Raw genomic sequence first — 9,679 nt, 5'->3', positions numbered from 1 at the left:
AACTCCATCCAAATCCTTTCAGACAATTCAGCTCTTACTTAGCTGTTTGATCATGTATAAATCGAACCTATCAGGTCTGCCTGATTTTCCGTCCACTCATTTGATTCCACTCTTTTCCTTTATCAGTCTGGAGACTTTTAATATCCAGATTGCCTTTCACAGTGAGGAATTTTTCCAGGAGATTTTTCATCTACCATAAGCTATCTAAAGTCAGCCTGTAATTCCTCACTAATTGGTCTTTCCATTTGAACATGAGGGACCACCCACATGCCTGCACATTAAACCATAGAGACTTTTGGTCTCTCACTGCTTACTCTCTTTCTCCTGTACCCTGTCAGGCAAACATAGTCTGCGGGCTTTCAGGGATATATTATATCCTAACATGTTCAAAAACCATTTTTATGGCAAAGTGAATCATATGGGCCTTGTATCCAGGTAGAAATACAAATCATATATCCTTGAAATCCCAACTCTATTTGTCTTGCAATTAAATGGACCGCTTAAAAGACAACTGTTTAGAAAGTGAGATTTCAACACTCCTGGGGATTTAGGAGACTATCAGACTTACCAGACTATCCGCTAACAGCACACAACGTATTGTCGTAATCTCTGTATTGCATACAGTTTTGGTGACCACACTACCAGAAGGATGACGATGCTTTGAAGAGGGTACTGAAAAGGTTTACCAAAATGTTGCCTGGACTGGGGGTTTTTAAGCAATGAAATAAGGTTGGATAGATTGCATTTCTTCTTCACTGGAAAGCAGGAGGTTGAAAGGAGACCTGATTGAAGTTTATAAGACTGTGAATGGCATGGATAGGTTGGAAAAATGAGGCTTTTTCTGAGGATGGAGGGGTCAATTATACGGGGCACAGGTTCAAGTGTAAATATCTTGTACCTTCTTGCTAGTCAAACAAGATGGGCCAACTTTATTCTCCAAAAGTCAAAGAACCGAGGCTTACAGCCAGGCAGACTTCAGACAGACTATATTACCTTTTACAGTTTATTTGAATTAAAGATTATTCAAATACGTAACAGTCTTATAAACTTCATAATTTTAACAGACATTTATAGTTCCGAGCAAGCTGCCATTCACAAAGTCATAGAGTTTAACAGCAAGGAAAAGGTCCCTTTAGCTCATTGCGTCTATGCTAGTCATCAAGCAACCAACTACTCTATTCCAATTTCCAGCATTTGGCTCATAACCTTGCATGCTATAGTACTTTACTTAAATCTTTCTTAAATATTGAGATGGTTCCTGTTTCTAGCACGCTTTCAGGATTCTTTATGTATTTAATTCCAAATATCCACTGACAATGACAACATTTTTTATACTGCCTTCAATATAGAGCTACATCCCAGGAAGAATTATATCATTGTACAATGGTTTACTGTAACTATAAAGGCTTGATGCTATGCAGCACCATGTCCAAAAGATATACTGAGTTCAAAATGACAGTAAAATTAGAGTGTATACAGTGGAGATATAGGTGAATAAGGATTCACGTAGAAATGGGTGCAGTTAAGCAATCTAATACCTACACATTTATTTTCAGTTGCCCTTTCATGAACTCACCAGTTCTTTGAAATCGAGTATGTGGATGGTATGAATGGGTGTCTGAATCGAAGCAACTGTGTGGGTAAGGTTTTGTGGGTTATTGCAATCGCATATTTATCTTTTGCAATTGTTTTAACACAGTGTGACATCTAAAATAATACACTAATAAAAATATTAACATTTTTGGGGAATAATGCCTATTGCACCAAAATTATAAAAATCACATTATCTTAAACCACTGTAAAATAAAGCTATGTGTGTTGTCTAGAAGCTATGATTCTTAAGCTGACTTAAATGTCACTGAAACAGATCAATAATAGGTATTTTACATGTGATGAATTAAAACTGCTATGAATATACATTCTACTAAAGAGTAAGTTAATTCACTGTCAATATCAAATCAGGAGCACCTTAGCAGGTTAATGACCATCAAATGAGTTATGTCACAGAGGAGGCCATGATATAGCAAAGTAATATACAAAAGAGGATCTGTGATAGGCCATTAGGCCCTTCAAACTCAGTTTAATACTGACTTATTTTAAACTTCAACTCTACCTTACTGTACTACCTTTATTTTTAGTAATCCTGATATATTGACCAGAAAATTGCAAATCAAAAAAAAAATTACTGATATGGCAAAATGGCTACTACATTTGAAGATTAGGAATCTACTTCTATAATCCAGATTCATAAATTACGTATGGGAAGAAAATAACAAGGTAGTTGAATGCCATTTTGATATAACGAATTATTTTGCAAGAGGTTAGAAATTTACTATCAAAACAATTTATTAAGTGTCTACAAGAAAACTTTCCTATTCAATATTGTGTACAGTTCTGGTCACCACCCTACTAGAAGGATGAGGTTGCTTTGGAGAGGGTACAGAAAAGGCTTACCAAAATGTTGCCTGATCTGGGGGATTTTAGCTATGAAGTAAGGTTGGATAGACTGTGTTTCTTCTTCACTGGAAAGCAGGACATTGAGAGGAGACCTGATTGATGTTTATAAGAATGTGAATGGCATGGATACAGTGGAAAGAATGAGGCTTTTTCTCAGGGTGGAGGGGTCAATTACTAGGGGACACAAGCTCAAGGTGCAGAGGGGATGTTTAAAAGAGATGTGTGAGGCACGTTTTTCAAATAAGAGGTGGTGAGTGCCTGGAACGTGCTCCCAGAGGAGGTGGTGGAAGCAGACACAAAAGCAGCATTCAGGAAACACCTGGACGAATACATGAATAGGAAGGGAATAGACGGATATGGATCCTGTAAAACAACTGTTTTAGCATGGAAGGGCAAAATGTATCGGTACAGGCTTAGAGGGCCAAAGAACCTGCTCCTGTGATGTATTGTTCTGTTGTTCTACAGTTGTATGTGGATGCACCTATGAGAGAATGAGCAATACTTGACCTTCTCTTGGGAAATAAGGCAGAGCAAGTGACTGAGGAGTCAGTGGGGAGCATTTTGGGGTAAATGATCATAATTCTACTAGTCTTAAAATAGTTATGGAAAAGGATAGAACTGATCAAAAAGTTAAAGTTCCAAATTGGAGTAAGGCAAATTTTGACTGTATTAGACAGAAACTTTCAAAAGTTGATTGGGGGATGCTTTTTGCAGGTAAAGGGACAGTTGGTCTTTAAAAATGAGGTAATGAGAGTTCAGAGACAGTATGTTCCTGTTAGTGTAAAGGGCAAGACTGGTACGTGTAGGGAATGCTGGAAGAGGAATTGAGGCTCTGGTCAAGAAAAGAAGGAGGTAGATTTCAGGTAAAAACAACTGGGATTGAGTGAAACCCTGGAGGAGTGTCAAGGCAGTAAGAGTACACTTCAGAGGGAAATCAGGATGGCAAAAAGGGAACTCGAGATAGCTTTGGCAAATAGAGTTAAGGAGAATCCAAACAGATTCTGTAAGTACATTAAGAACAAAAGAGTAACTAGAGAGTGAATATGGCCCTTTAAAGATCAACATGGCCATCTACTTGTGGAACCATAGGACATGGCTGAGCTAATAAACAAATATTTTGTATCAGTATTTACTGTGGAAAAGGACATGGAAGCTAGTGAATGTGGGGAAAAAAAATAGTGATGTCTTTAACACAATTCATATTACAGAAGAGGAGGTGCTGGAGGTCTTAAAATGCATAAAGATAGAAAAATCCCCAGGACCTGATCAGGTGTTTCTCATAACTTTGTGTGAAGCCAGGAACAAGATTGCTGGAACCCTTTCGGAGATATTTGTACCATCAACAGCCATGGATGAGGTGCTGAAGACTGGAGGTTGGTTAATGTGGTGCCATTACTTAAGAAAGGCTGTGAGAAAAACCCAGGGAGCTATAGACCAGTATAACTTGCCAGTGATAGGTAAATTGTTGGAGAGGATTCTGAGGCACAGAATTTGCATGCATGTGGAAAGGCAAGGACTGATTACAGATAGCCAACATAGCTTTGTGCTTGGGAAATCATGCATCACTGACTTGACTGAGTTTTTTGAAGAGGTGTCAAAGACGATTGATGAAGGCAGAGCGGTAGACGTTGTCTATATGGACTTCAGTTAAGCTTTTGACAAGGTTTCACATGGTAGACTGTTTAGTAAGGTTAGATTGCATGGGATCCCAGGGGATCTTGCCGATTGGAGACAAAATTGGCTTGAAGGTAGGAAACGTGGGGTGGTGGTGGAGGATTTCTTCTCAGACAGGATGCTTGTGACCAGCGGTGTGCCACAATGATCAGTGCTGGGTCCACTGCTTTTCATCATTTATATAAATGATTTGTAAGTGAATATAGGAGGCATGGTCAGAAAGCTTGCAGATGATACCAAAGTAGGTGGTGTAGTAGACAATGAAGAAGAGAGTCTCAGAGTATAATAGACCTTGATCAGATGGGCCAATGTGCCGAGGAGTGGCAGACGGAGTTTAATTTAAATAAATGTGAGATATTGCATTTTGGTAAGGTAAAACAGGGTAGGACTTATGCCGTTAAAAGGAAGGTCCTGGGGATTGTTGTTGAACGAAAAGACCTTGGCGTGCAGGTTCATAGTTCCTTGAAAGTGAGTCATAGGTAGATAAGGTGGTGAAGAAGGCATTTGGCGTGCTTGCCTTCATTAGTCAGTGCATTGAGTTGGGGCTTCATGTTGCAGCTGCACAGATATTGGTGAAGCCAACTCTGGTACCTCCGCTGTAGGAAAGATGTTGTTAAACTTGAAAGGATGCAGAAAAGACTTACAAGGTTGTTGCCGGGACTGAAGGGTTTAAGTTGAAGGGAGAGGCAAAATAGGCTGGGGCTTTTCTCCCTGGAGCGTCGGAGGCTGAGAGGTGACCTGACAGAGGTTTACAAAATCATGAGGGTCATTGACAGGGTGAATAGCCAAGGTCTTTTTCCTAGAGTGGAGGAGTCCAAAACTAGAGAGCATAGGTTTAAGGTGCAAGGTGAAAAGGACCTGAGGAGTAACTTTTTAGTGCAGAGGATGATGTGTCTATGGAATGAACTGCCAGAGGAAGTGGTGGAGGCTGGTACAATCGCAACATTTAAAAGACATCTGAATGGGTATATGAATAGGAAGTGTTTAGAGGGTATAGACCAAATCATGGCAAATAGGACTAGGTCAGATTGGGATGTCTAGTTAGCATGGACAAATTGGACCAAAGGATCTGTTTCTGTCCTGTATGACCATGTGACTCTAATCAATGTTTTTCACAGACTTGTGTAAATGATGGGATTAAGCAGGTTGATTTGGAGAACATAACTTGCATTCAATGAGTTTCTTGCATTTTTACAGAGTTTAATGTATATATACAATATTCATGAAATGTTAGTTAATCAACAATTTTGCTTAGAATTAAGTCATCTCCAAAGATTAGAAGTGAATTGACATGGATCCTGGAAATCTGAAACAATGGCGCAAGGTACCAGAGAAACTTTGTGGGTCTGGCATTTTCCGTTAGGAGAAAAGCTGACTTAACATTTTGATTTAATTGCTAAATGTTAGCTCTGTTTCTCTTTCCACAGATACTGCCAAACCTGCTGAGTTTCTTCAACATTTTCTGTCTTTATTTCCAAAGATTATTTGTTTTTGTATCCAAAATCACAGAGTAGTTCACAGCGCTGTGTTTCTCCTCCCAGCTTACAAGCAGAAGCTGAAATGGGAGAATCCTTCATGAAAAGAAGTACAATGCTAGTCTGAGGTAGCGGAAGACCATCTCTGGGACTGCTTGGAATCAGTGGACCGGACCATGTTCCGCGGAAAACCTAGACGTGTAAACCACCACCGTCACAGACTTCATAACCAAATGCGTGGAGGACTGTGGTCCGAAGAAGTCAATCCGTGTTCCCCATCTGTAAACCTTGGATGAACCAGGAAATCCACTCCCTACTAAAGACCAGACGTGCAACATTCAAGTCGGTGACCCAGACCTTTATAGAATATCCAGATATCACATCCGCAAAGCCATCAGGAAGGCCAAGAGGCAGTACTGGACCAAGTTAGAGGCCCAGCCTACCAAACAGACTCCTGCTATCTATGGCAAGGCCTAAACAACATTACGAGATAAAAAATGAAACAGTGTAAAATAATGGAGAAAGACACATCCCTCCCTGACACATTCAATGCCTTCTATGCTTGGTTTGAGCAGAATACCACCAGAGTGATGACACCTGCCCTGACAGCCCAGACACAACTATTCCTTCTGTCACTGCTTCAGAAATCAGATCAGTCTTCCTGGGAGTCAACCCAAGGAAAGCGATGGGCCCAGACAGTGTCCCCAGCTGGGCACTCAGATCCTGTGCGGACCAACTGGTGGAGGACATCTTCAACCTCTCCCTCCTACGAGCCAAAGTCCCCACCTGCTTCAAGAAGACCACTATCATCTCCGTACCCAAGAAAACACATGCAGCGTGCCTTAATGACTACCACTCAGTGGCTCTGACCTCAATAATCATGAAATGCTTCAGGAGGCTGGTCATGGCCCACATTACCTCCAGTCTCCCAGCCTGCCTCGCTCCCCTATAGTTTGCCTACTAAACAGATCCACAGAGGATGCCATATCCCTAGCCCTGCATTCAGCCTTGGAACATCTGGACAACAAAGACACCTACATCAGACTCCTGTTTGTTGACCACAGCTCTGCCTTCAACACCATAATCCCCTCCAGACTGATCTCAAAACTGCATGACCTTGGTCTCAGCTCTGCCCTCTGCAACTGGGTCCTCAGCTTCCTGACCCATAGGCCACAATCAGTGAGGATAGGTAACTGCACCTCCTCCACAATAACACTCACACTGGAGCCCCGCCCATGGATGCGTCCTCAACTCCGTAATGCACTCCCTGTACACCCACGATCTGTGTTGCCAAATTCTGAATGAATCCTATCTGCAAGGTCACTGTCGACACCACCATAGTGGGACAAATATCTAACAATGATAAGTCAAACTACAGAAGGGAGATAGAGAGCTTGGTGGCGTGCTGCAATGAAAACAATCTGTCTCTCAACATCAGCAAAACTAAATAATTGGCCATTGACTTTAGAAAGAAGGGAGGAGAACACACCCCCATCTACATCAATGAAACTGAGCTTGAGACAGTGAATAGCATCAACTTCCTCGGAGTGACAATAACTGATAACCAGTTCTAGACTTTTCATGTAAATGCGACAGTCAAGAAGACACAGCAATGCCTCTTCTTCCTCAGGGGGGTCAGGAAATTTGGCATGTCCATAACATCCCTCACCAACTTCTACAGATGCACCATTGAAAGCATACTGCCCAGATGCATAACAACCTCGTATGGCAACTGCTCTGCCCAGGACGGTAAGAAATTACAGAAGGTGGTGTGCACGGCCCAGAACATCACGGAAGCCAACCTTCTATCCATGGACTCCTTTCCATGGCTGCGAGCCATGTAAATGGTGGCGAACATCATCAACGACCCACTGCACCCTGGTAATGACCTCCTACAACTTCTCCCGTCAGGCAGAAGATATAGAAGCCTGAACACACATACAAGCAGGTTCAGGAACAGCTTCTTTCCGGCCGTTATCAGACTGTTGAATGGACTCAATCCTCAAATAATGTAACCTGTATGCCTCTAAGTCTTTTTGATCTGTACATCCTTTTCTTGCTGTGATCTACCTGTACTGCTCGTAAACAAAGGTTTTTGCTGTATTTTAGTAATGTGACAATCAAACAATCAATCAATAAATAAATATTATCATTAGCCTTCATGAATTTACATTTTGACTAATGGCTGAACATTTAGAGAATGTTAGTGGTTCTGGCAGCAGAACCGTAATCTTGTTGAGAGCAACAGCCCTGCTTCTGGAGACGTCCAGCCAATCAATGTCATCTGATGATAGTGGTTGTGGGTTTGGAAGGTTCTGTCTAATAGATATTGGTGGATTTCTGCAGCGTATCTTGTAGATGGAGCACAATGTTGCTCTTGAGCTTTGTTTGGTGGAAGGAGTGAATACTTGTGGATCTGGTGCCAATCAAGCAGACTGCTTTGTCCTGGATGATGTCAAGCTTCTTGTGTGTTGTTAGTTTTGCACTCACCTAGCCAAGTAAGGAATATTCCATTACACTCTTAACTCATGCTTTGTAGAGGGTGGGCAAGCACTGGGGAGTCAGGAGGTGACTTACTCGCTACAGGATTCCCAGCCTCTGACCGAGGCTCCTGTTGCGCAATTGCTTTTCTGAGCACCTCTATTCAGTTTTATAAATGTGACCCTGAGATTCTGGTCAAATTCTAATCTAATTTCCCACTTGTGTTTATCCTATTTTTGACATATCTGGTCTTGACTCTTTACCTGTCTTGGGTGAGCTGCTATAGATTCCTTCTATCTTCACTTTTCACACGTCTAGTCTCCACATTCAACATGCCATTTGTATCACCCCCAAATGTGCATGGCGACACCACCAACTAAATCTTCCTCTTTCCTTTTAGCATTCTGAAGGAACTATTTCTTCTGTCATATCCTAATCCACTCTTCCATCACCCTAGCACTTGTTCCCCTTCCCATAGCACCTCTCCATACAAGTGCAGAAAATGCTCACTTGTCTTTTCACCTCCTCCCTGCCTATTTCTCTGGGTCCCAAATACTCCTTCCATGTGAAACAGCAACTTATTTGTACTTCTTTCAATTTAATATTCTGCATTTTCTGCTTAGAAACCGGTTTCCTTTACATGGGGAGACCCCATATAGACACAACAATTGCTTTTCTAAGCACCTCTATTCAGTGTTAAAAATTGTGACCCTGAGACTCTGGTCAAATTCTAATCTAATTTTCCACTCCACTTGCACTCTGACCTCCCTGTCCCTAACATCCATCATGATCCAATGAAGTTCAATGGAAGCTGAAGGGACGGGAACCTATCTTTCAGCTAGACTTTTTTAAGCTTCTGAACTCAATGTAGAGTTTAAGCATTTCAGGTCAAAATGACTGCTCCCATTTTACAGATGCTGATAATCATTTTGCTGTTTCCATTTAAGCCTCCTCCAGACCCACTTTCTGCTTCTTTACTTTGCCTGGTGAAAATATAGCAGCTGGAAACTTTCACAGAATAGTTCTATCCACACAACTACATGAGAATGCTGCTCAAAACCTGTTTCCACACATAAGTTTGAATTCTGCCACATGGAAGGTTAAGTTAGAACAGCTCAAGGAAATCCCCTGTGATATATCCAAAAGTAAAACAATAACTGACCTGGTTGCTATTTTGTGTACGCTGTCCCTATTGCTTTAATCTCATGTTGGAAATGAAAATTTCCACTGACATATCTAAAGTGGGATTTTATATTTAATTGCATTTTCCACAAATGGAATTTCATTAATATCATAATATCCTAATAAAAGTAACCTTGCACCTTTATTGATAGCAAGAACGGCAGATGCTAGAGTCAGAGGAACACAGTGTGGAGCTTGAGGAACACAGCAGGCCAGGCAGCATCAGAGGAGCAGGAAAGTTGACGTTTTGAGTTGTGTTTGCAGTGGGTTATAGCCCACTGCAGAGATACAAAGAACAGCCGATGCTGGAGTCAGATAACGCAGTGGGGTTAGAACTTTCCTGCTCCTCTGCTGTCTGGCCTACTGTGTTCCTCCAACTCCACACTGTTATCTCTGACTCCAGCATTGGC

The sequence above is a fragment of the Rhincodon typus genome, chromosome 32 (assembly GCF_021869965.1).
Source record: "Rhincodon typus isolate 14 chromosome 32, sRhiTyp1.1, whole genome shotgun sequence".
Lineage (NCBI taxonomy): Eukaryota > Metazoa > Chordata > Chondrichthyes > Orectolobiformes > Rhincodontidae > Rhincodon > Rhincodon typus.
Note: the sequence above shows the minus strand (reverse complement) of the source record.